General features: G+C 41.2%; 1 protein-coding gene across 10 annotated transcripts in view; it reads right to left on the bottom strand.

Annotated features, from left to right (window-relative positions):
• Nucleotides 1-23,665, bottom strand: part of ANKRD6 (ankyrin repeat domain 6) — a 108,510-nt gene that overhangs the window by 62,456 nt on the left and 22,389 nt on the right. For 5 of the 10 annotated variants that reach the window (XM_021392333.1, XM_021392343.1, XM_021392330.1 and 2 more), the window contains one exon: nt 6,198-6,310. The exons of the other annotated variants lie outside the window; for them this stretch is intronic. The gene's annotated coding sequence lies outside the window, so the exon portion shown is untranslated. The remainder of the gene's footprint in view (nt 1-6,197; nt 6,311-23,665) is intronic. 10 annotated transcript variants of the gene reach the window in all.

Genomic DNA, 23,665 nt, shown 5'->3' on the forward strand with positions numbered 1-23,665 from the left:
GTTTTCCTTCTCTAAAGGTAACATAAAATGCCAGCTTTTAATACATTCGTGTCAGTGCATCAAATTAGTCCCAGCACATTCAGTTAGTCCTATTTCTGTTTTGGATACTGAGACTTAAATATGAGATTTGGACTCACAGGTGAGTCACACTACAGTGCCATTACTGAGCCTTCACACATAAAATCCACCTCAGAGCAAAGGCATAGATGTGACTAGACTATAGGCAGACCTATCTGAAGGCACATTTGCTACCTTGTGGCTGCACACCTGCCCAGCGCATTGTCTGCTTCCTATCTGTAGCAGCAGTAAAAAGTGGAAACGGTGCAAAGATCAGGTAACACAACAGCTACATTTCTGAAATATTGGCAAAACAAAAGCCCCCCAAAATCTCAAATATCTTCTGCTTTATTTGCTCTCTTGGGAGTAACCAATAAACCTTTTTTGAGGTCAGACTCACAGATCTCAGTAAAAAGAATATATGTTAAAAATGGTGAGTAAAAGGCCTATTTGAAACAATATTGTTGTCAGCTCCAATAAAAACACCACACACACACACACACACACACACACACACACACACACACACACACAAAGACAAGATTTGAAAACACTCAGAAGAAAAAAAGATGTAATTTCAAGTCTTCTTTGTGGGATTTATGCATGCAGATTATTTTACAAGGTTTTATTAATTATGTATACTCTGAACACGCATTTCTATAATACAGTCAACAGTCGGTTCTCCTAAAAACAAACAAAAAAAAGCCCATAAAGACCCATGAGCCATTTGTTAAGCCATGAAAGTAAATCAGGAAACCCATACTCCTGTTTGACATGGAGGTCTTCACTGTCAAAGGTTTTATTCCTAAGAAGTATTTAAAGTAGCCTAAGTGAGATATGAGTGGATTCCCATGCTCTGTTTATCTGCACGGCAGGTCAACTTCCCTTTACTGTGTACACAAGGATGAAGCCTTCGATAGTTCCTTGGATAGAAGTTTTTCCACAATGAAAGAGAAAGAATAAAATTAAGAATCTCCACAGTTGTTTGTAACGGCATTTGTTAAGTCTAACAGATGCATACAAAAATAGAGCATAGAAAAAAACTGCATGGATTAAAGAAGTCGTGCATTGCTCTCTCTCACATACTCTGTTCTTAAGGTTTTTTCATTTTTAACTCTGATGGCTGCATGGGTGTGTAGTGGTTAATAAAAATGTCTGATTCCTTGTTTATCTGTAACATAAAACAACAAATAGACTAATGACTAACATATCCTAGCCAAAGATAACAGTAAAGAATTTCTGGAAGAAAAAAGATAGGAAAAAAAACCCCACAATAATCCAATAACAGGCAAAAATAATAAAAAAAAAAAGGCACTGAAAGAATGTATATGTCCACATCTTTTTCACAACTTAAAAAAAAAAAATTGATCACTCATTCATACTAGAAACAGGAAGAAAACTATGTACTGGAAGTATTATACAGGGTTATTATACACCACTTCAACAAAAGCAATGAGGGGTAGCAGTTAGACGGCCTACAGCTCTAGCACATGGCAGCAAAACCAGAATGTGCCCAGGGCAGAGGAACACATCTGTAAAATCACAGCTGTGAGGTGAATCATTCTCAATAGCTGATCAGTACTAGCCAGCTAACTAGCCACATAACTGGATTTAAGTTTTTCCTCACCTGCAATGAGGCATTCCCATTTTAAAGAATAACAGAAGTCCTATTTATCTGAAGAACTTCCATATGCAAGCAAGAGAAAGTAGGAATGAAAAAAACACCAACAAAACAGTTCAGTAGATGTCAAGAATCCCAAGAGACTTTTGCAAGTTGAATGAGACGTCAACAGTGAAGTTTCCTACCATCAAATCAAAGATAAAAACAGTGACAAAATATTACTGGAACTAGATGTAGCCTCTGAAGGAAGACCAGATAGACTTTTGATCAGTCTGTCCCTGCCTCAGTTATTTTTCAACAAGTTAATTCAGTTGGGAAGGACTTAAAATTATAACATTCTAAAACCAAAGGAAACTTCATTATGGTAATAAACCCCCGTTCTATTTTTGAGAAAACTGCTTTTCACTGAACTTGAAACAGGGCAGGTTTTGTCCATCCTGACCTACATCATAGCAACCCACAGAAGGGCAGCATGGCTCATGGGTCTTTATGGGCTTTTTTTGTTTTAGGGAGGAGAACTACTGCAGAACATAAACATTTGCTAGTTTATGTGTATTAAGTAAGTCTGAGAGCAGCTGACAAAACACATAACTTAGAAGAAATGATGCAAAACACTTCCAACCAGTGAAGCGTCCCACACAGGCGCTGCCGCAGGTATACAGAGGCGGGTGATTTATTCTCCTCACTGTTGCACTCTGGACAGTTCACAAAGACTTCCCACTCAGTGCTGCCCTTCAGAAAAGCCATTCTCCCACCTGTCTGAAATTCTCAGAAGCAGCACGTTAGTCCTGCACGCAGAACTGCAGCTTTTTGACAGTCGGGAACATACCAGTATCAGATTCAATGTGGGAGAATATACAAGGCTGTGTATCTGGAAGGCACCCAAACCAGATTTTAAAAAGGTGAAATCTCAACACTCGTTAGCAATGAAGACACAACAATTTTCAACAAAATACGCATGCTGTAGTAAAATTTGAAATACCCATTTTGACTATGTTTTCATAAATGTGCATTCAGTGAAGAGTATTAGAAAACAGTCGATCATTGGGCATATTCTTTGATACAGCTACTACTTCTCCAGATTGTGCAGATACGCTTTTAGAGGTAAATTACATTTCAATTACAATGTAGAAAATTGGCGTTTTAAAATAGCGTTATTCATTTTTCCAAGACCACTCCAAACACTGGTTACAACAGAATAAAAAAACATGGAGCATGTTTTTCCTTTTTAATATTTATTTCACTATTGTGAGGTTATCCTTCAACTTCAGAATATTACCTCTCAGGCTCTCACATCTTATTTTTACATTTATATCAAAGGAAGCAGAAGAGTTTTCTTCATTGACCACACTTAAATCAGTTTCTCCATTCTGAATTACTTGAACGTGAAACTGAATTAAGCAAAACAAAGAGTGCCTCCCTAAATCTGCAGGAAAGCATATAGTTTGCTGAAGCTAATTACTTCTACAGTGTGTACATTCACACCTATAGCCTTTGATTTTCACCATTCATGGCCTTACTGACTTTAAAACTTCAGCAGCAAGTAGGCATTCCTTCAACATTTAAATTTAAATTGCCATTGCCAAACTGTAGGAAATATAGGCTTTGAAATATGTTGCAAATTCACATTTACCTATGTTTATTTTTCATAGAATCACAGAATCCTAGAATACTTTGAGTTGGAAGGGGCCTTTAAAGGTCATCTTGTCCAACTCCCCTGCAATGAATAGGGACATCCACAGCTAGAGCAGGTTGCCCAGAGCCTGGTCCAGGCTCACCTTGGAAGTCTCCAGGGGTGGGACATCTACTGCAACTCTGGGCAACCTGTTTCAGTGCCTCACCAACCTCACTGCAAATAATGTTATGAAATTTTAACTTAATTTTTAAAAATACTGACTTTAAAAAAATAAGTAAGATTTATCCACTCTTTGAAGGATAACTCCTCTTTACCTACTAACGCATATTTTTCTAATGGGGGGTCCTTGAGAGGTTGACAGACGCTCTGCCACAAGCCTGAGCACACTGGCTAACACCACTGCTACTGCAGCTGAGCACCCTGTGCAAAATATCCTCCTTAAATCATAGCATTGGTCATCCTTCCAGTAAAAATGTTTAAGTCCTATATCAGCTGAATCCCACATTAGAGCTACTTCTTTAAAGAACACAAAAGCATACAAACTGACCAGTTTCTGACTGCGCTGGAAAGCAGTTAATAGGAAAAGTAATGAAGAAACAGTGGTTTTTGAAGTGTGTGTGGGGGTTGTGTTTTGTTTTTTGGGGTTTGTTTGTTTTGTTTTTTAAGTGTTACATTTTGTTTGAGTTTTGGTGCGCTTTGTGTGGATTGATAGTTTGTTTTTAACTGTTAGTACCCTCTGCATGACAACATACACTTCAAAATAAAACAGTACCAACTCAATTTTGCCACATATTTAGAAACATAAGACCAGCTTGTAAGGTTTGGAAGCCTTTCACATAGTACAGAACAAGCAGCTTCTGACACATTCGACATTCTTACAAAATGCAGCACACACATACTTCTAACAGTTGCTATGAAACAGCTAAAGGAACAACATTCTTTAAGTGGGTATTTCCAAATTAATTACAAGACCTTCAAAAGAATAAAGATCCAAAAAGAAGTAGGAAGTATTTCTCAAATGAAGCTGCGCATTGCATAGCAAACACCTGTGCCACTGCCGCAGACACCTGCAAGCTCCAAAGCCAAAATCCAACAGAAACATAAGAAAGCAGACATCAGAGGCAGGTATCACGCCCCCTGCTAGTTACCTATTGTGAAGCAAAACCACCTTCTCACCAGAAAAAAAGATAGATGTGTAAAAGTGTGTGTATATGAGTATATATGCATATACATATATATACACACACACACATATATATATGCATACATACCTATCTGTGCATGGTATATGTCTCTTATCACTTGCATCAAAACACACAAGCTATTTTAAGTGCCATGTTCCGGATTTTTAGAATTACCTATGATGAGCAGGAGACTATTTCCACAAGCCAGCAATACTACTTCCTCACACTGTCTGAGAACCAGGAAAGCTGAGTCACTAAGAACATCTCGACATACAGTGGCTCTGCTCTGCTCTGCCTTCCTCATGGGTTCATGGAATCAGAGCAGTCTGGGTGGAAGGGACCGTCAAGATCTTCTGGTTCCACTAGATAAGGCTGCCCAAAGCCCCATCCAGCTTGACCTGAACCACTTCTAAGGATGGGGCATCCAAAGCTTCTCTGGGCAGATTCCCCCTTGCTACCTCCATCAGTGGAAGGACTGCTTTTCCGATTTCCAAACAGGCCCATAATGCCTGCATTATTCTCCATGTTGCAATCCAGGCCAGTGAAGGAAGGAAAGGAACCCTTTCTGCAGGACTATAGGAGATTATATTTAGCCATTAAAGTCCCAATCTAATCCCACTGTCACCAATTTAGCCAACAAAGAGCTTCAGCTCTGCCAGAGGTGGGGAAGACGGGAGCATCTCCCAGTGAGTCTGATTCTGCTGTAAGTAAACAAACTAATACCCTTCTGAACTACTTTAGCCCTCCAGAGCAATAACTTTAGATGCTGGGCAAAGACACCAGCTGGTCTTTATCGTGACTCTGTGGGAGGAAGCCAAAGGCGAAGCTGACTGCCATCGGACATGCGGCTCTTGGACAAACTCTCCCATTTCTTTCACGTTCTCACAGACAGCCACCTAACGAACAGAGTCACCTCTAAGGGGATGCAGATCTCCTTATGAATATAAAATCAGTAATAGACCAGGAGGCTTGACCCAGTCATTTATTACCACAAGACTGACAGAGAGAACGAGAATTACAGGGAAATACCACACAATGACAGGCATGATGGGCTCCTGATAAACATACAACATTTTAGGAACTCCAGAGGAGAGAGATATACACTGATCAGCTCATCAAAATGCACAGCACAGCTGAGTTTTCAAAAGGCAGATGAGAAATTGGGTTAGAGCTGGGAGTCCCCCCCTCCAGAGCACTGCCCATGGCAGCACTCGTTTCCCAAAGGGCACAGAAAGAGATGGTGAAAAAGCCCCAGAGGGTCACCCTGTCTGACCAAAGCACAATGCAGCAGGCTAAAGACAAAGTTCAAAACCGAAATTACATTTTGTTTTCTAGCTTCAGTTCTTTCAAATAACAGAAAATCATCAGAAAAGGGAGAAAACAACTCAGCTGCTAAATGCTTGCCTCATTAGCTGCAGTTTGTTTGCTTTACAGTTAATTCCTTTCTCTTTGCAAGACAATCGGCTAAGAATTACTCTTTTCCTCAAAAAAGCACTCAAGCAGAATAAGTAGAACAACTAATATAAACTGGCAGCTGTAAATTAATCTATATGGTAGGCAGTCCGGAAGGCTTTGTTCCTCCCGACAGCTTTGTTGGCCACACACCAGAGGAAACAAAACCAACCCGAAATATTCACTCACATCCGCAAATGAAACATTCATGCTGTTCATTAACAGCAGCGCTAATGCTTAACCTCACCAGATGCTGGGATGAAGCAACCAGAACGGTCCCAGTGCTCCGACCTGCTCCAGTGCCAGGCAGCCCCGCCGTCCCCGCCACAGCCGTCTGGAAAACGTGCACACGTGCGCAGGCTGGCAAACAAGGAAAACACTTCTTCAGTCACTACTTCATTCCTTCCAAATCTCTCATACTTTGTGAACTGGTATACATGAGCCTGTTACACACGAACTGCAGACTATATTTATCTTCTAATTCTTCAGGTGCGCCTAATTCACACTCATGTATCACATCACGTATCACACTCGCAATGCTTAGTGTTTACACGTTTTTCTCAAATTTATGTTGATGTTATCATCAGAGTAAGCAATGTTGAACACAAGAACTGAGTTTGCACCTTAAATAAATTAGACCACCCTAATTTATAACCTCTCCCGTAAGGAGAGCAAAAGTACAGCTGCGCTGTAATGGCTAGTATAGTGTTATTTAATTAAGTGCTTTGTTTGAAAACAAATTATTTATCTCAAATAAATTATTACATCTTAATCACTCTGAAAACTACAAGAAAAAAAGTTTCTCAAAACCTCTGATGGAGAATCTTACAACTATTTCTTTAATACTGAGCTGGGAACGAGAATAAAAGCAAAGAAGACTTACTGAGTGTTTCCTATATTCAGATGATATTTGAATCACAGGTATATTACCCAACACAAAAATATATTGTTATACTCAATATAAAGGTAACAATGTGCTCGTTTGGAGCACTCAGATCTAAACTCCTCCTGGGTTTTTCAAAGAAGATGACGTCACTAAAAGCACTTTTTTTTTTTAAAGAAAATTTCCCTCTTCATTTATGGTGCCCTATGAAGAAAATAAATTATTATATATAGTTCCTCGTATTTCATACTGCAGTATGCAAATATAATGGGGGAAAACAATCAAAATAAATCACAGTCCCCTTCTTCACTGTAGTTTAAATGTGTTTCATCCAGGAGAGTAACCACTAGCTGATTAACTTGCAGTATCATCATGAGTAAGAGCATGTCACATCACAGCTCATTTGGCAAAGCTGCAAGAATTTAGTTCATCCTATGCTGGACGCCTCTCTCTCTAAACAGAGGGAACAGAAACTCTTAGAAATACCCTCCCTCTGAGGTTTAACTTTTGGTTTCTTGATCCACAGCACCACTGCCAAAGAAAGCTTCCACTTTCAGCTAGCCACAGAGCTTAAAGCATTAAAAAGAAATAAATCTGGAAATGGACTTCGGATTCTACCCAGATCAGCTGATACAGCAGTAGTGTAGGTTTTGCAGTGAGATGCTGGGATCAGAGCTCATGTTACTACACTTCAATATTTAAAACAGATGCAAGACCAACTGAAAGGTAGAGGAAGATGTTTATGACTACTGCTAACTTGTGATTTGGGATGAAACCAGTAAATTCTGGGGTGGTACGCTGCCAACACAGCAAACAGATGAGTGCCTTTCATGGAGAAACCAGTCCTGTAATACCTACTCTTCAAGTGCATTTCTCCCCATCCATATCCTTCATGCCACCTGAGCTTATCTTGAGCCAGAGGATTTTCTTCTTGATCCTCATTACTGTCAGATACTGAATTTCAGAAGCACAGGTCCGTCAAGGCTGCCAAGAAGGAAATGCAGAACTGCAGGCAGCAGCCATGCTCAGAGCAGGCATTAGATAGCACTGATCTCCAGGCATGCTGCACGAGATTCTGCACATCAAGTCCCTGACATCTACAGAGACAGATGAGGTACACATCAAGCTCAAAGTAGTTCGGTACGTTTCTTAAAAAGACTTCGTTTTATATTTTTCTAGGAATTAAATCAGAAGTACTTGCCCACTTCCATAGTGCAGCTGTGTGTTCACAGAATCCCTGATATACAATGACATGCCAAAACAGGTGTATTTTGCTGTCTCTGTTTGCATAAGGAAAAGTGGCTGTAAGCAAGATAAGTCATGCGAAGCCAGGTGAGAACCCAACATACTACTTGCGCAAATGGCTCTTCTGCCTGAAAATGAGAGGAAGCAAGATCTTCTACAACATCTGGATATTTATTTGGAAGGAAAATATTTCACATATTTTTACTCCAATACTACAAACACCCCGATTTGACCTACTTTAAAATCACAGAATCACAGAATCCTTAGAGTTGGCATGGACCTTTAAATGTTACCTCTAGTCCAACTCCCCTACAGTGAACAGGGATGCCACAGCTAGATCAGGTTGCCCAGGGCCTGATCCAGCCTCACCTGAAAGTCTCCAAGGACGGGGCATCCACCACATCTCCGGCAATCTGTTCCAGTGCCTCACCACCCTCACTGCAGAAGACTTCTTCCGTATATGTAACCAGATCTACCTTCTTTGAGCTTAAAGCCATTTCTGCTTGTCCTGTCACCACAGACACTGCTCCAGAGTCTGTCCCCTTCTTTCCTGTAGCTCCCCTTTAGATACTGAAAGGCCGCTATCAGGTCACCTCGTAGCCTTCTCTTCTCCAGGCTGAACAGCCCCAGCTCTCTCAGCCTGCCCTTGTAGGAGAGGTGTTCCATCCCTTGGATCATTTCTGTGGCCTCCTCTGGACAAGCTCCAACAGGTCTTTCCTGTACTAAGGATGCCATTTTTATTTCAAATATATTCAAGTGCAAGGCCCAAAATGTCTCGTCTTGACCAGCTTTCTTTTCTGACCCACAGACATTTAAGTGTATTTAGTAATTAGGGAAGGAAAATCTTTCCTGATAGCTCCTTCCTTCACACTGCTTGGAGTTAGGCAGTTCTTCCCAATTCACTGCCATGTCAATGTAACACAAATCCTTCCTGATGATGCATTTATTCAAGAAGAAGCAAATAAACACATTCTTATTCAAGTCTCTTTTTATACTTTATGGTTTATAAACTTCTAAGATGAGCCTACCCTTCTCCTTCTCTCTCCTGTAACACCATCTTCCACAGTGGCCTGCTAACCCTGTTCCTGGTCCCTTTGGCATGTTTCCCCATAGCCAGGCTCCATCCTGCTTCAAAACCTGCAGCCTCAAGCTCCAGCAGAGCCAACATTGCCTCATGCTCTGAAGATCACAGTGTACTGCTACATCACTAAAAAGCACAGTGGATATAACCACTAAAAGGGCTACAGCAAACTATTGATGTTCCCATTTCTAACTGAGTAAACTGCAATTCACAACAGCTAGGGTTGTGTCTTGAGGGCATCATGCTTTGGCCAAAACACGCCTATGCACATTTGCATGCACTGCTTCTGTGGGTAAACCACAGCAAAGAAATATCCTCTCTGCTGACACCATGCTGTCAATGTGCTCGCGGAAATGCTCAATAGCTCTCAACAGCAATACCATTTCAAACCAGAGGATAAACAAAGAATTGCAGACCACTATGTGACTTTACCAAAACATAAAAACAAAACAAAATTATACCACCATCAGTTATTCTACCCACGTGTACATACACACAAACAGACATATTTTGCTGTCGTCTGTCAGAGGCTTCCCCTAGCAGCTGCAGAAGGAAAATGCATCTCCTGTTTAATCTCCTCTCCCTGTAGGAAAATGGCTCCTTTTACCAGCTGAATGCATGCTCTACATTTTATTTATCTATGTAAATCTCTGCTGCACCATTAGGCACTCTTCTCAGTGTCATGAATGAATTGGTGAAGAGTCACTGATTTTTAATGGGGAGGAGCAGAAAGGCAGTGACAATAAAGAGGCCCTGTATTAAGCAGACGTCCAGCCCAGACAGCTCTGCTCAGGCCTTAATCTCCATCTGTAAGACACATCCGTGAAAGCTTTCACTCAAGAAAAAAAGAGAGATTTCACATGGCAGCTGCTCCGCTTGCTGTTGAAGTGAAAACCTCCATTATCTCAGGCATTGGGCAAGCCTCAGAAAACAAAGAGGAAAGGGGAAAAGGGGAACAATACTGGCAGCAGCCTCAATACAGAGCAAAGCAGGAGGAAATGGGATGTCTTGCTGAATTCTCACATTATTATTCATTAATAAATTTCAAGAGACTAAATAACATGATGGTCCAATGCACTTGTTGCTCACCTGTAAGGAAATCAGATGAGGCCACCTACAGAAATAAGTGATTATCTCAGCCTCCCATGGAGCTTTGTCTGCCATGTTTTGTTTTGGCACCGACTTCCAAAATTACGCTGTCACTGCTGGTGCAAAACTCCTTCTGCAGCTGATGTCATCTGGAAGAGCCTTTATGCATCTCTGTGCTTCACTGGGTTTCCAAGTCATTTCAAACCTCAGGTGAAAATATATCCTTCCTTTCTTGTCTGAGCTTTTTAAAATTTCTCTCTGTTATTAATTATCTCTGCAATAGTATTATTAGAGTCACTGAAGCATTTTGGCATAAAAATTGTGCAAAAGACTCTCAAAAATGATCTATTGCAGAAAATCTACCCTGAGCTTCTGTAATATTTAGGTGAGGAGAGGAAAAGCTCCTGTTTACCCTTTATGTTACAAATCCAGTCTTGCCTCTGGCACTCTTCTAGGATGTCTCACGAACAACTGGAAATGCCACGTCAAAGTAATAAGCATCACTGCAAAAGTTGCAAAGGAAAGGAAAAATCTTCCCTGCTACTTTGTTCGTTTGGACAATATACAGGAAGATGCATCCCTCGGTGCAACTGCCCAAGTAGTACTCCTCACATTAACCCCCATTTGCAGTTCAGATGTAGGTAAACTCCCATCCTAACCACTCTGGTCCTCCATGGAGACCTCCAACACCATCAGAATAGACAACGTTACCAAACAAACTTTGGAGTTTGAAACACTGTTACAATAAAAAGCAAAGAAGCCAGGAGAAACACCAGATCCTTGCAGGCTAACTGCATGCAATCCAATGCAGAATTTTCTTCCCTCCTTCACAGATGAACTGCAAGTAAATAAAGCAGCATGATCCCTAGAGCTTTTGAGTACTTCACAGAGCCTAACCTTCCATCAGCAGTTTCACCTCGTTTGTAAGAACACAGGAGCAACGCTGCCACTTACATCTCACCGACTAACCTCTCAGATCTGTAGAAATTTCCAGCTCCTTCCCCAGCCCCATGCCTTGCACTTCTCTCCTTCTGTTCCAGCCCACCCTGTCACCGCTCTTTCACCACCCTTCCCAAAAAGCAAGTTATTAACAATGCTTCTTGAATACTTTAGATGTGTTCATAACCTGAAAATAATGTTACAGGCAGTCATTAAGTTCACATACAATATGTATTTGCCTCAGTTCCGTAGGCCAGATACACTTCCAAAACAATGCCAGCTTGCGATAACAAATGCTATCTGCAGTTACAAGACTGGTAGAGCCAGAACAGGAAAATTACAAGAAAGTTCTGCTGGAGACATAAACAATTATTATGTGAGTACAGCCTGATAAAATATTCAGCAACACTGCAGCAAAAGAACCCATTCACCTTAACAAATTAACACAAATATCTGTTTGTGAAATTTAGGAAACAAGAGCAGGCCATTGCTACTCTGTCAATTATTCTAACACAAATCCAGAGAATGTCTATAACTAACCTGTTATGAACAACAGTTTGGAGAGTAACAAAACTTCAGCTCTGAATTTTTCAGTGGTTCTTCCCAAAGCAAAAAAGGCAGAACTATTTTAACACCCAAATACATGCACTGGAGTCTCAGCAGCTGCCTACAGGAAAATCAGCAGGATTTTGTCATGTCACACAGACAAAATCCAGCATCACAAATACTACTCACTGATCCCTCACAATCATACGTGCTGGTGAAGCATCTGCTGCTGGAGCTGTAGCAAGGAGTGAAGAATGTAGCAGTGCCCATGGCCCTCGATCAACCCAGGCAGACCATTTACATGTTAATGGCTGCATCCCCAGAGACCACCAGCTGCAAGACCAAAGGCTTGAGTGGTCACCACCATCCAGCAGGGCACAATGAGCTGGTTCATCCTTAATGAAGGAGTAAGGTTAGAAGTTCTGCTCTTAGTAAACATCTAGGAATACCTCCAGTCTGCGTGACTCATGTGCTTGAAAAGTGCTTCTTTTGGCCAAGTCTCATCACCGTGCTCTCCTGCGCTTCACTCTCTTCCCACAGCTCCCCTCATGGATAAGAGAGCCCTCACTCTGGGCTGGGAGCTGCCATGGGGCCATTCTGCAAGGGGTTTTGCAGAGAGGTGTTCGAGACGGGGACAGGATGAACACAGTGACTGTTTGCTGTCCACTTTGACTCCAAGTTGTACTCTGCTGCAATGAGTACAACTGCAGCATCATGGCCTCTGATTGACTCCGCGGAGGAAAAAAAACCACTTATTTTTGATGAAACAGCAGCAGTGTATGAAGGCAGTGTTTCTGTGCCCAGGCAAGACTCACGTGCAGCTGAGGTTGTGCATGAGCAAAAGCTGCAGATGGGGAGGGAGGAGGGTAAGGCAGAAGGATGTCTCCCAGGGCTTTGTTTAGAGGACAGAAGGGCAAATATCTAATGATGAAACACCTCATTGGCCAGCAGTGGTCAATGCTTAGCCAGACAGCCATCAATTTCAACTGCTAAGGGTTTTAAAAAAGCATGCAAAAGGCACCAAAGGCAAGTTGCAGGGAGCTGGGAACTGCCCTCTCTGCCCAGGTCTGGGTTTAAGCCACAGCTTCAGATCACCTTCCAGTAAGCAAGGCACAAAGCTTTCAGGAAACCTGATGTGAGGTAAAAGGAGGCTGGGTGACCACAGTAACAAAACGTCAGGACTCATTATTCAAGGAAATCAAAGCAACTGCCAAACACTGTGAGCACTTCCCAAGCTCGAAGGTCACTGACATGGCTAAGAAACCTAACAGCATGGTTCTGCCAAAATGGGGCATTTACCCTCCTTGCCATGGGCTTGGTCACCTATTCCTGATTCTTCCCTTGCCTGATCCCATGGTGAGCTGGGTGAACTCACTGAGCAGGCACTGAATCAAGCAGGGAGGCAGGTGAGACATGAAGGCTCTGCTAATGGAGGAATTAGGGCAGAGCAAGCAATGAGACTGAAGAGCAGAAGGTGAAATAAAGAACAGACTATCTTAGGCAACTGGTCAACTGGATTTCACACATAAAATGATGCTGAGCTGATCTCTGACATTTGGGGGTCTTGGAATCGTGACAACAAGGTCAATGAAACATTGGGTCAATAACCAGCAGTGGCTGAAGCTTTGGGAATTAACTGGGACAAGCACTAGAAACTACCAAGTGAAAAACGCCAACAACACATAAAACACAAGACCTTGAGTGGAATAATAGAACCACCAAGGTTGGAAAAGCCCTCCAAGATCATCCAGTCCAACCATCCATCTACCACTATTTCCCCTCTAATCCATGTCCCTCAGCACAACATCTAAATGTTCCTTGAACACCTCCAGGGACTGTGAATTCACCACCTCCCTGGGCAGCCTGTTTCAGTACCTGACCACTCTTCAGGAGAAGTACTTCCTCATGACCAACCTGAATATCCCCTGGCGCAAGTTTAGGCCATTCCCTCTAGTCCTATCGCTAGCCATATGGGAGAAGAGGCAGACTCCCACTGTATCACAACCTCCCTTTAGTTAGTTGTAGAGAGCAATAAGGTCTCCCCTGAGCCTCCTCTTCTCCAGACTGAACAACCCCAGTTCACTCAGCTGCTCCTGAGTGAACTGCCAAGAAAGTAATGGAGGAAACTGCAGGGAGGTGATGTAGGACAGCACAATGTAAGTGGCAAGTGGATGAAATATTCACTGTCTGTTCCAACAAAAATAAAAAATATATCAGAAGATGTTAGGAGGAGCCAGTTTTAAAAGCACATAAGAGGAGTGTGAAATCTCTGCAACTCCCTGTCTAACGGCATTGAACATGCTTAAAGATTATATGGGAACAAGGGAGAGAGATCATGTACACAGAAAGGAAATTTACTGAAGGACAACAAATATGCAAAACGTCATCTAGCCCTGAAAGTCCTTAAGCGGATAGTATTATATAAAATGTTAAGAGGAAGTAACACTTCTGCTGGTATTTCTTCTTTTCTCTTTCTCTTCCCTTGCCATTTGCTGCTGGCCACTGTCTAAGACAAGGTAAAAAGAGAACTTTTGGTCCAGCTGAGCCTACACAGGCAGCTTTCCTGTCTTGTATTAAAACACCCTACAAAGCACACAAGAGAAAACCTAGGAAAGGTCAGGAGTGAGGCAGAGGCTGGAACTGCCCAGTAGGCATTTCAGGGCAGCACAGCACATACTGCACACACAAGGCACAGCTGACCTGCCAACAGGACAGGAGCAGCAATGGGGGAAAGCTACTGGTGGCCAGGCAGCATGATGCTCATCCTGCAAGTCTTGCGTAGCCCTCATAGCCCATAAGGAAAAGTATGCAGCCTGCTCCTTGGAAGTGGATAGGCACCAACTTTCCACATAAAGGGAGAAGAAATGCAGCAGTTACTGAAAGCCACTGTACTTATTAAACATAATGCCAAACTCATCCCAACATACACAAAAGGCATGAAGCAGAGATGAACCTTCGGGATCTCTTTAGAAAGGCTTCAGATGGAAATCAGAAATGAATCACAAGAAATACAAAGACAAGTAGAGTCACGTTGTGTCGTGGTTTTATGATTTTCGGTTATTGGTACTCCACATCATAACATCATGTAGTGAATGTACCTGGTTCTCAGAAGAGAAGGACTACTACATTCCCCACGGCACTTTGCTCCTCTGTTACCATTTTCCAGCCGGAGGGAAAAAATAAAAGCTCACAGTATAAAAACTTGCAGATCACGAGACCTTGTCCCTTTTTCCGCCGTCTCTCGTCTTGGCAGCACCTCGCTCTCCAGCCGTCTTATCGTCGGTAGTAGAGTAAGGCCTACCTTGATTTTGGGACATTCTCTCTCTCTGTATTGGATTTATCAGCTTAAATTGTAATTATATTGTATTATAGTGTGTTGTTTTGCATTCCGATATTTTATTTAGTAAATTAGTTTGTTTCTCCTCAGATTGCTGCCGCTGTTCTTTGCTCTCAGGGCCATCTCCTTACCCTTTTTTTTCCCTTTCCCCTTTTCCCGGGACGTGGGCCCGTGGGTCCCCCGTCCCCTTTGTCATGGAATCGGGCCTAATGCCCGTAAACCGTTGACACGTTGAGATAAAAATCAGACAGGGATCAAGTTCAAAAAGGGCTCAAAAAACAAGTTTCCAATAAATGTTTTATAATTAAGAGAAAGAATTACCTATTAACAGCAATAGATGATGCAAGCAAGCCTATATAATTTCATGCTTTTTTTGCTAACATCTTTGAAGTATCAACTGCAACCAAACATTCAACAATTAATTTAAGTAGGATTTAGCCACAGAAACTATCGAAGATAACAGGCCTAGTACTAATTAACTATACTAGAAGCTACATGTTGGCAGGTCCTAATGAAATTCACCTTAATGCACCAACAAAATAACCAAATATCCAATTCATCATTACCCAGAGGAACTCACTGAGAAGAGGGTAGATGAAGTCTACAAAGGAAAGTTAACACTGTCACTGAGAAAGTGAAAAAATTAAAACTAAAGAATTACAAACTGCCATCCTACCTTCACCAGCTGCAGTGTGAATACAGAAATGGCAATGAGGTAACAAAAAACAAACTACACAGGAATTGTCAAAAAATCGCATCTGATCTAAGTTCTCCTTTGACAGGATAACTTGCCAATAGGTAAAATAAAAGGAGACTCTGTATCTTGAGGTCAGTAAAGCTTTTGACACTCATGCATGAACTAAAGAAATAAAACAGTAGTGTGCCCAGGTAGCCAAGAAGGCCTACATGACACTGAAATTGGTAAAGTTTCAAGTTCTTTAGAGAGAGACAGTATCCACAATTCAAAGTGATTTCAAATTGCAGAAGTGGTCTGAAAAAAAGAGGATGCAGTCAATAAAGTGCAAGGTTCCATATTTAGATAGGGATAATCAGTTGTACAAATGCAAAAATAGGAATGAACTGACTAAGCAGCAGTACCGGAGGAAACCACCAGTTAGGCACACTGAATCACAAACGAAATGCAAATAAAGAACACAAGGCTGAATGATGAAAGATAACTTTCAGGCTGGGACACGTTAGCAGAAAAGTGGGTTTTAGCAGGCAAAGTAAGAAATAAATACAAAAGCTCATTTCTGGGAACGAGATATGCCAGTATGACTTAGGCTGTGATTTAAAACTAACAATTAAACTGATGAAAAATGTGATGCAATGCTACTGCAAAGTAGGCTACGTTTAATTCACTTAATATACCTTGATAAAGAAATCTAAGGCTACGTATTCAAGTTACTCATGTTCCTCCAGATCTCTTCACCTCAACAAGAGATAAAATGAAGTATGAATGCTGATATGTATATTTTTAATTTAAATCACTTTGCATAGGAGCACCAGACCATATTCAATTATAGTAAATCTCACCAGTGTATTTCACCTCTAAGAGAAGGAGCTACTGCATCATCCAAGTTTTGCCAGAAAAAAAATTACTTTAAAAATATGCATTAAAAGCTGAGCATTTGCAGCTGTTCTTCAAATCCTTTAAGCTGTCTATAGAGAAGGTAGTAGAGAAGTACGGCAATTTACAACACGGGAACAGGGAATGATTATTACCATAAACATAAAAATTTGTGTTGACAACCTACTGTGAAAAAGCAATGTATTCCTCCAGCACCTGCCCAAGCTGGCTCCACTGTAAATTCAACAATTACACATAAAACACAGTTATAGAGGACACAGACATTAGTTTCACAAACACCAGTGCTGCAGCGGGACACAGCAGCCCACACCATGAAGCACCAGGCTACACATTCAGATGCCGGGCTCCTTGGCTGCTCAGCACCAGGACACAAGCAGCAGCTCTGCCATGCTTCTTGCAATCAACCAAACAATCCTCAATTTCATTCAGTATACCCTCCCCACACCGTATCATTTGTATAATATAGTTAGTGACACAAGATCTATGCTCTGCAGTCTTCCTTATTAAGTATTTAGACTAAAATGTGACAATATTAATATATTTATGCTACCAGAAAAAAAAAGTATCCTGCCTCTGTTATCACCACGATGGCAAGCATCATGGAAAGCCAAACGAAGAGGCTTTTCTGTATGTTCACATGTACCCCAAAGCAACTGCAGAGTCCCCAGGCCTGGAGCAACCTGTACCAACAGAACAGAGCTCAAATTAGGAAAAGAATGAGGATGAAAAGCCAAAAAAGGTCAGTCAGGGAAACAAAGCAATAATTAGACACAGAGGTAACAGGGTCTGGTGATGTGACCAGAATAACTACATTCCATTCCCAGGCTCGATAGTGACTTTCTTTGTACAGTTAATAAATTCATTTAATTTCTCTATGCTTTTGTTTTACAAGCTATAAAGATTCCAGCTCCAGATTTACTGTGACATACAATGGTAACCCACTACCTTTTGCACTGAGCTATGGTTCTAGAATGAACATAAAAGACGAAAGTATACTCAGAGAAAGTAAGTTAAAGGACAAAACAGAAAAAGGACAAAATGAAAAGGAACCAAAAAAAAAGAAAAAAAGAAGTCTGAAACAAACCAGCTCTTTAATCCAAGCTTAAAATAGTGAAAAAACATTAATGTTGCTGAAACACAGATTTCTATTTGGTACATGTAATATTACAGTCTAGGGTAAAAGCTCTGACAACCAGTGCAAAGCAAGCTACCTCTTTGTACAGACAATAACACAAATGTGTGAAAATAAGGAAATTGTTTAGTTCAGTTATATTCTACAGGATCTTGTACTGAGTGATCACAATAAATTGTGTTGTAGGAAAATGGCATACTGAAAAAAAAACCCTATCATTAAATAAACTAAGAGCAGTACAAAAATTGCTGATTTGATTTTTGAAGATTTATTTAGGACACATTATCAGATTAGCCTTGTGGCAAAGATTTCTCCTTGCTATACGGCATCTCAGTCCCCCCCAAGCTTCAGACAAATTTCCAGGAAGAAGGAACACTGTGTAAGTGTCCTGAAAATGGGCTTTGCTGGCTCAGTCTCCTACCTTGATAGGAGTAGAGGCTCATACAGAAAATAATATCAGAAATGACTAATGCTACTCACAGTAACATATGCCTCTATTTTTACACTGTCCTCCCTTCTTCTGGCAGATGCCTCTTTTTATTCTTTTCATCTCCTTAATGAAGCTCAGCTATTTAGATCTGGTGCTTTGATTTTAGAAAATGACATAAGACACTTTATAAAAATACATTATCATTATTATTAAGACTGATGGTCTCAACTGGAGAAGAAAAAAGCAAACACGCAACAACATTTAGTTTTTTCTTTTCAAAGAGATAATCAGCATTGCCAATATACCACAGCTTCCAGAGTCTGAAACCAGTAGCAAATCTCCAGCCATCAAACTGACTGTCTGAATTAAAACCAGCACAGAATACTTGTTCACTGCAGATACGGTCCTACGCATAGGATTGTACATGGTATTTTGTCCCTATTTGGGTGGGTTTTTTTAGGTTGTGCGGTTGTTTTTTTTTTTGGCATTGGCAAAAAAAACCAATGGTGCAATATATATGACCAAATCATTCATCAGTCTATATCTGGGATCCCCTGAGTCTAGCAGATCTCAGTCTGTTATTTTGCTCACTGTCAATAAATAACCCTCCTAAGACCCCCTGAAATTTCTCATTTTGTTTTCATGCTTCCATCATATGCAGCAAATTTATACTGCTAACTCACATGACCTTACCATATAAGCTTTTATACAACTGATTTTTAATTTGCCTTATGGTTGGACTTGATGACCTTAAAGGCCTTTCCCAACCTAGATGATTCTATAATTCCAACTGAAATAGATGAAAGGAATTTAAAAAGTAAAAAGCAATATAAAATCGGCATTTCAAACTCACATTTATCATTGCTTTCAAGGGTGATCTTCATTTATCTTGAGGAAGCCAGGACGGGGTAGAAGCTCTCATTTGACTATTTTCTGTCACAGTGAGGAACATGGTGATAAAAGTAGAGCATGGCAACCATTAAATGTTGTCCTGCTTTCAGTGCAGAAGGCAAAGGCATGGAGCAGACACAGCCTGCATAAGGAACCCTCTCAGCCCACTACCTCTCTAAGGAACAAACAATCACTGCTTCCAGGAGGGAAGAGGCAAGGCTGTTACAACTCACAGCTGCAGCTGCTTGGGATCCAGAGCCAGAAGCTGCTGCTACCCCTATGGAGATGTGAAAAGGGAGTCTGCAACTGGAGCCCAGCTCCCACCTCATCCACAAAAGCATATGAACTGCTTGATAGCACACAACTGCTCAGGCCTGATGCAGCCTTCTAATGCAGCAGGCATCCCCAAACTGCCTAGGGAATGCGGTCAGCGGTGGAGAAGAGCCATGAGGGTTAAGTTAACTTACTAAGGTTTCAGAGTTGACCTATTCATTTCCATTAGGCAGACAGGCTGTATTCTATTCAGTACTATTTCACAGTACTTTTCTGCACATACAGTGAAATAGTATTTTTCTTTACTAAGTGAGATGGGCTTTCATATTTCAGATCACAGCTGTTTTTACTGACAAGTGAGATTAAAAAGACAGGCTAAGCTTCTTGTATACAGTAACACAATTAAGAGAAAAGAGGTCCCTGAGGGGAGCAGGGAGCAGATCACACAACGCTTCTGGCAGTTTGCTCAGCATTAGTCTGTTTGCTTTACGTTTAACAAACCATGACCTAGCTAGAAACTCTGACTAACAGTCAATGCTTTTAGCACGTACATAAAACAGAAATAGCTCAGGGAAAAGGTTTGCTCCCAAGGTCAATCTAATGGGAGAAAATTCACATATGGGTTTGCATTGATCTAATTAAAGGGCAGCACAGACCAGGGCCAAACGCTCTGCACAAATGATGCTTGCGCAAACGTGCCAAGAGGGGCAGCTAGCAGGTGCTATAAAGGCCAGAAAAGGAGAGCCTGCTATGGGGCATGGAGGAGAGGTTTCCTAGCACGCGGTGACCCTCCTTCCTGCCCTACCTTCCACAGCCAGCAGAATGGCAGCAACAAGCACAAACAGAAAAAGTGCTGTGTAGGATACCACAGCAAGAACAGTAGAAGAGAGTAATGCCCTTCTGATTTGATGGCCAAATATGGAAATTCAGCAGTTTGTTTTCAGAAGGAATCTTTTTGGCGTACATATATGACGTTTGTAATGCAGATAAAGGGTACTGCAAGAAATCCCCTTACCATGTTGGAATTTACCAGGGCTCTTCTTACCCTTTCACACAAGGCTAATGCAATGGTTCCCAAACCCTAATGCATGTATTGCTTGTGATTTGTACCTAACAGCAAATAATCCTAAGGGCTTGCCTTGAAGGGCTATAAAAAAAGTCAGACAATTACAATAACTATTTCAGTTCTCATATGCCCATGGAGCTGATTGCAGTGGAACTGCAGCTCTCTTTTAACTTGTTGTATGGACTCAAAGCATTTCTCTTCTGCTCACTGTAGTTTGCTGTGTTTTTTTGTTTGGCTGGTTGTTTTTTTGGGGGGTTTTTTTTTGTTTTTTTTTAGGGCAGGTGGAAAACCGGCCTTTTACTACAGAAACAGCTGGATCCAAACGAACTTCCCAAACAGTAGGCAAAAAGATACACAGGTCCTCAGGTCAGGCTATAAAATCATTACAGAAGTAAAAACAACAACAAAAAAAATCCAGCCAGATGTATAAATAATAGAAAACAACTCTCTCCCTCACATCAAGTCCCCCCCCGCTGCAGTACACATATGAGTTCAGGCACGCAGATGAATGCATCTTTTGCCAACAGGATTGCACCTCATGCTAGTTCTGAGCAAGTTAGGCTTTGTGAAATACTGCACTGAGCTCTTTGGCCCTGGAGAGAGGAAAGCAGAGCCAGGAACATGCATGGAAGTGCAGCGCCTATCAACAGGAAAAGCCCAGTGCTCCAGCTCCAGCAGAAAGCGGTAAAGCCAGAGGTCAGGCAGGGCTGCAGCAGTTGTTGCACAAGCTGCAGAGGCCTACCACAAATCCTGCATAGAGGGAGAGAAGGGAGCTGCCCCAGCCTGTTTGGGAGTAGGAACCCCTTCTCTCCTTGCCCTTGTGGAAAGCCACGATTGCATCAACCTTTTCCCTTAAAGAGCAAGTGATGAGAATGGAAATCCTAAATTTATCCTCCTTCCAGCTTGAGGGGATTGAAGTATCAATTTCAGGATTCTACCATTAAAAATGCATGAATTATAACACATACAAACAGTCAAAAGCTCTTGTGTGCAAAGTCTAGGTGTAGAAGTAGCTGGCACTTGCCTGGTCACCCTATTCCTATTGCCAAAATTATGTGATTGACAAAATGGCCCACTTCACTATCCCAATAGTTTTTTTCCTTAAAAATATTAGGAAAAGAAATCTTGCCTCCTTTCCAATGTAAGAATGGAAAGTAGGAAACCTGACTGCGCTCCTGCTAAAACCCCAAGTACCCATCAAAACCCAGTACTGGATGTGCGGTCATTCCAGTCTGGATAACTGTACTAGTCATCTGCATTTGCTCCGGTAGCATTATTTAGAGAGAAGCTGTTGCTCTGGTGTCTGATACACAGTCTGACCCCACAGCTTGGCAAGGGCACCATAAGACCTTATAAACCATCAAGGTCTTATATCCTAACAGCATGTCCATCAGAGATTTGACAGAGAGTAAAGCAACCAACATGAGACATGCAGAGACCTGAGAACTACACACAGTTAGAGGCACAAACAGGCCATAGATATACCATGGAGAAAAGAGAGACAATAGCAGAATCATCAGGGTAGTCAAACTGCCAACTCAATATCTAGTAATGACAGAAAAGGTGGAGGAAAGGCTGTCTTCCAAGAGTCTAGCCTGGTGGCAACTGGAAATGCTGACCACTTTTGAAAATAAAGATCAAGAGATTACTATTTACTAGCTTGAAAATTTGATCAGTGTGATCTAGCTTCATAATTTTGACCAAACAGCTTCAGATCAAATCTTGCAATACGCTTGTTATGTTGTCCAATTACTCCTGGAACAATTGACCTCTGCCAAGATTTCATAGCTTCACCCACGAAGCTGAAAGCACAACGTAAACCTTTTGATGCAAACATCCTTGCTGCCTCCTTCTGAACAGTTACATTATCATTGCTTCATCACCTTCTTCAGACACTCACAGCTCCAAAGCTCAATCAAGGGTGACAGACAAAGAAAGGACAAAGACGTAAGGGTAACTGAAGTAATTACTAGACACAAAACAACAGTGATGTGTTACTATTTGGAGATCAGCAATACACTTGAAAGCTTCTGAACCAAAAATGGTCTCACCTTCAATCAGAACAGCACAACGTATGGGGATTTAGGCCCCAACAGGTATTTAAAGTGCCGCTCTAATACTGAAAGTGTGCGTATCCTCCAGAGATCTCCAGAGGTCCCTTCCAAACTCAACTGTTCTGTGACACAAATGAGGTTAGAGAATATTAATAAACATACATATCATTAGATTATGAGAAAGTACTGTCACTTTTAAAATTATCCTATGAATATTGTAAGAATCCAGTTCAAAGACTGACGTTGCATTTAATCTTCTTACCAGAAAAAATGCAAGAGCAATGACCTTAAGGATGGTTTCATACAGGAATATAGTTAGATCCAGTGATGGTGGAATCCTCCTTCATCAGGGGAGTATTTTGAATAAACCTTTTAAAAATATCCACATACCACTGAACAGAAAATGAAAGCAATACAGATTTCTCTGAGAGAACGGTAGGCTGATACTGCTAAGTCATTTTGGAAAAGCTTTCCAAATCTTGACTCCCTTAGTGGCTTAACTATTCAAAGCAAGCACTGGCAGTGTCTTATTTTAATCATATTTTTGGGAGAGAAGCTCCAAAATGAAACCAATCTTTAAAAGACAGGAGAATTAAGCTACTTTTCCCTGTAGGCTATGCATGTTCTCTGTGTAAGAGAGTTTAATTGCGTTAAAAACCTTTACTTCCAAAGAACATCATGAGTTTCATGAGCCACATTTTCAAAAATGAAGAAAACATGTCCTGCTTATCGAATTTACCCACAAAATGATGAATGTGTCTTCCAAAAAGCAGTTAAGAAACAACCATTAGATCAATCCTGCTTTATTTGTCCATCTACCAGAAAAGACCATGCTGCAATCAGTTTGGGCTCACCTTCTATAAAACAAAAGGTGAAACAGAAACAGCAGGAATACCATCAGAAGACCTGACTAGCACACTAAAAGCACAGATGGTGCCACTCAATGAGGCATCCCTAACCTGCCTTCCCTTCCTGGAAAAGGAAAAAAAAGGAGAAGCCATTCCTACAGCTACAGATCTCCTGTAAACAGGAAATACTAAGCACCTGGTAATAACCACTCCATTAGCTTAGAATCATAGTGGTTTTTCTTCACCAATCTTAATGATTCTAAGATCATCTAGTCCAATCCCAACCTATCACCACCATGACCACTAATCA

This window comes from Numida meleagris, chromosome 3 (genome assembly GCF_002078875.1).
Source record: "Numida meleagris isolate 19003 breed g44 Domestic line chromosome 3, NumMel1.0, whole genome shotgun sequence".
NCBI lineage: Eukaryota > Metazoa > Chordata > Aves > Galliformes > Numididae > Numida > Numida meleagris.